Here is a 4,711-nt window from a genome sequence, read left to right on the forward strand (position 1 = left end):
TCCAGAACCCCAGATAATCGATTAAATACCTTCTTAATCGATTAACGGGACTAAAAATCATAACTGATTCTGTTTTTCAGTTTTTCAGTTTTAACAACTTAAAAATCAGTTAGGTTAATCGATTAACGTAAACCTTTAATCGATTAACTGCATTACAAAAACGTGTTCCAGTGGCAACCACTTTACACAGCAGTTGGGTTAATCGATTAAAGGTATGGTTAATCGATTAACACTAAATAAAATATGTATTTTCAAATAGAAAACATCAAATATGTTATGCACTTAGATAATACATGTTTGACACTTAGTTTTATGCCTAGAATGCATATATACATGTATTTATGTAATGCATGAACATATTATCAAATGAACATATCTCATGGATGAAATGATTTAAAGATAAATGCATATGAGACATGTTTTAGGTGCCCTAAGCCTTCGACTCAACTTAAACTAGAAACTAGTCTAAGCCTAGTACCAAATAAAAGACTCAAGCACGTTGGATTGTTGGTTATCTTCAAGCACTTTTAGGCACACGTTGTCCTCATCAAAACCATGACGTTCAAGGAGAGCTTTCCAAAGTGTTCCTCTTGACATGCACACTTTCAATCTCCCCCTTTTTGATGATGACAAACTCTACATCAAGTTCATCAATTTTAAAGTAACAATTGCTTGATGAATAAGCTTGAAGATTGTGTTGGCAAGGTTGATGGAATGCGCACATTTATCGGAAGCTGTTATAACGATCAACCTGCACAATTGAGAAGCAACAAAACAACCTTTCTCCCCCTTTTGACATTATCAAAAAGATAACCCAGGTCAAAAAAGCTAGGAAGAGATATTAGTTAATCATAAAACAATGTTAATGAATTAATTTGGGTTTTAACAAATTAACCTGTTTCATTTATGGGTAAATTGAACAAATGCGCTTTATTGGACAAAAAAATAGCTAATAAGAAGTGAGAATGGCATACAAGATTTAATCAAATATTAAGCATTGTAAGCATTATTAAATCTCAAATGATCAAGATCCATTCACTAAGGCAAATAAGCTATTTTGACATAATTATAGCAAAAACAAAAACATTTGCATAGCATAAAGAGTAAAGAAAGTCATGAAATAGTACAGGCCATAAAGTCAATATAAAAGACAAAAAGCAAAATACGAATCAGTTCTGAAAGCAACAACGATAACTAAATCCAGAAGGTGCCACAAGATAAAAATAAACCTAAGGATAGGATAACCTAGGTCTAAGGTCAGCTAAACTAAGGTTGAGGCGGAGGATAGACAGGCTGATCATCAGGCACAGCAGTGTTCTGATTTCCCTGGATAAGCATAGACAGCTTCTGAAATTCTGAGCAGAACATGGCATTCTGAGCCTCAGCGGTAGACTGAATCATAGTCCTCAGCTCCTGAATTTTGTTATCGGTGTAGGCATTCTGACGTTCCTCGTATTGCTCCATACCTGCAAAATAAGAGTCCTTCAGCCCTTGGAAGTGCAGATCCATGCGGTTGTTAAGTCGTTGTTCCATGGCTTCCATCTGAGCTAAACCAAACACAGAGCTCTGAGGTGCTGTTCCAGACGACTCCCCCTGATTAGTTGCATTCTGATTACCCAAATCCTCCTGATGCTCATTATCCGACAAGTCCAGATCAAAGGTGGTATAGTCCTCCTGATACTGCCATGTAGTACCATACTTGTAAATTCCCATCTTATGAATGAGACTCTCACCCACCAAGTGATCTTTATCAGTGTACTCAGTAATGATGGTATCAGAAATGTCAATGCGCAAATAATCAACAATGCGGGATATGAAAATGCTATACGGGAGCAGCTTGGACTGAGACAATGAAACGCTGTTCATGATTTTTAGAATTTCCTCAGGCCAATTGATCATCACGTTATTCTTTACAGCATACATGAAACGCAAATCATTCACAGTAGGCTGTGCATGATTAGTGTTCCGCTGCACTAATATGTAAGCAATAACATAATGCAATAACCTGTTCTCAACAGAAAGTGACCCTGCCTTGGTCAGTTGACCCTGAATATACAGATGAGGGCCCCGAAGGAATGACTTGTACACATCAACGGGATCAAAATTGTCCTTGACCCAAGAACAATCCCCTATTCCAAAACCAGACGACGATAAACCTCCAACATTCAGAAATAAATCCTCACTCATCTCAAACAAATTACCGGAAATCATGGACCAATATTTGCCATCCTTGTATCTAAAATTAGCGTAAAATTCCCTAACTAGAGCAGGGTATACGCGTCCCTTCAATTCCAAAAACTGAACGGCTCCTTGAGCCTCCATGTCATGCGGAAAACTAAAGTTTTGTTCCGCTAACCAGGTTAAGTCGGCATACCTGATGTATGTAGGCTTGCGGCCTTGAAATTTTGCCAACCGGGTCTCTTGCAAAATGAGGGAATAATAGGGGTCACCGCGGTCCCGAGTGGAGGGTGAGCCGGTTTCCCTTCTTCGAATGCGCGTTGCTGTAGTCTTGACCCGCTTTGGACGACTCTGCTCCATTGAAGATGATGAACTCGAAACTGAGATTGATGAACAGAGGGGCAAAGCCTAACCTAGGGTTTGGATTGGATGATTCGGAATTGAGTGGATTTTGGATGAAAATAGAGCGATTTTGGAAGGATTGAGAGGTTTAGGGTGAGGTTTACTTAATCCTATTGCACCTGGATTAGTATTGTTGCTGTTTCAGAAAATCAAGGCACAAAGAGGTTGCGAAAATGTAAAAAAAAGTACAACACCGAGACACTGTTTGCCTTTAACGTACTGGTTTTAATCGATTAACGGGATGGTTTAATCCATTAAAACAGTGTAAAATTTGAATTTTCAAAAAAAATTGCCCAGGTAATCGATTAACGGGCTGTTTAATCGATTAAATTTTTAAAAATTTGAATTTTCCAGAAATGAAGCCCAGGTAATCGATTAACTATTTGCATAATCGATTAAATCAGAGAAAATTTCGTTTTTAGGCAGCAGAGTGGTTTCGACTTTTTAGGACACACGTATGCATTATAACAGATTTATCGAGACATAATATAATCACATTAAGAAGTTAATCAAGAGATATATTTTTGCATTTTTAACATATATCATTCAAACATGAAACACATAGGCATAGAGAAGCAAGACAATTTATGCAAACAGCTAAACATTTTTTTTTTTAAACAAGATATTGTTCATCAAGAATTCCTAGTTCTCTCCTTAGAACATAGAAGGTATCCCTGGGAAGGGGCTTGGTGAAAATATCTGCTAACTGTTTAGATGTTTCCACAAATTCAAGAACACAGTCACCTTTTTGTACATGGTCACGCAAAAAATGATGTCTAATTTCTATATGCTTTGTTCTAGAATGCAAAACGGGATTCTTGGATAGGTTAATGGCACTTGTATTATCGCATTTTATTGGGATCTTTTCAAGTTTAAGACCAAAGTCCTTAAGTTGCTGCTTCATCCAAAGGATTTGAGCGCAACACACACCAGCGGCAATGTATTCCGCTTCAGCGGTGGACAAAGCAACACAGGCTTGCTTCTTGCTGTGCCATGCTACTAATGAACTGCCCAATAGGTGGCAAGTACCACTAGTGCTTTTCCGATCCAACTTACATCCGGCGAAATCGGAATCGGAATAACCCACCAAGGATAGTGAGGCATCCCGAGGATACCATAATCCCATGTTAATAGTTCCTTTTAGATATCTCATGATTCTTTTAACAGTTATATAGTGTGATTCTCTAGGTGATGATTGATATCTCGCACACATGCATACACTGAACATGATATCAGGTCTACTTGCAGTTAAGTAAAGTAAAGACCCAATCATACCACGATACTTCGTTACCTCGATTGCTTTTCCTTTCTCATCTTTGTCTAAGTAGCAAGCAGATGCCATAGGTGTGGAAGCTTCCTTACATTTGTCCATTTCAAATTTCTTGAGTAGCTCTTTGCAGTATTTCGCCTGATGGATGAATATCCCACTTTCTAGCTGCTTTATCTGCAATCCTAGAAAGAATGTGAGTTCTCCCATCATAGACATTTCGAACTCCCCCTGCATCATCTCAGAAAATTCTCTACACAAGATATCATTAGTAGATCCAAATATTATGTCATCTACATAGATTTGTACAAGCAGAACATGATTTTCTGATTTTCTAATAAAAAGCGTTGTGTCAACCAAGCCTCTCTCGAACCCTTTTTCTAAAAGAAAGGTACTAAGTCTGTCATACCAAGCTCTAGGAGCTTGTTTGAGACCATATAGTGCCTTTTTAAGTTTGTAAACATGGTTCGGATATTTAAAATTTTCAAAACCAGGCGGTTGGTCAACATAAACTTCTTCTTGAATGTATCCATTCAGGAAGGCGCTTTTTACATCCATTTGAAAAAGTTTGAAATTCATTAAAGATGCAAAGGAAAGAAGCATCCTGATGGCCTCTAATCTGGCTACAGGAGCGTAGGTTTCGTCATAATCGATACCCTCCTCCTGGTTGTAGCCTTTGGCCACCAAACGTGCTTTATTTCGAATTATTAAGCCAGATTCATCAAGTTTATTTCTGAAGACCCATCGAGTACCAATTACGGGATGATCATTAGGTTTGGGGACCAAGTCCCACACATTATTACGCTCAAACTGGTTTAGCTCTTCTTGCATAGCTATACCCCAGTGTACATCCTCAATGGCCTC

This window comes from Lupinus angustifolius, unplaced genomic scaffold (genome assembly GCF_001865875.1).
Source record: "Lupinus angustifolius cultivar Tanjil unplaced genomic scaffold, LupAngTanjil_v1.0 Scaffold_496, whole genome shotgun sequence".
Taxonomy (NCBI): Eukaryota; Viridiplantae; Streptophyta; class Magnoliopsida; order Fabales; family Fabaceae; genus Lupinus; species Lupinus angustifolius.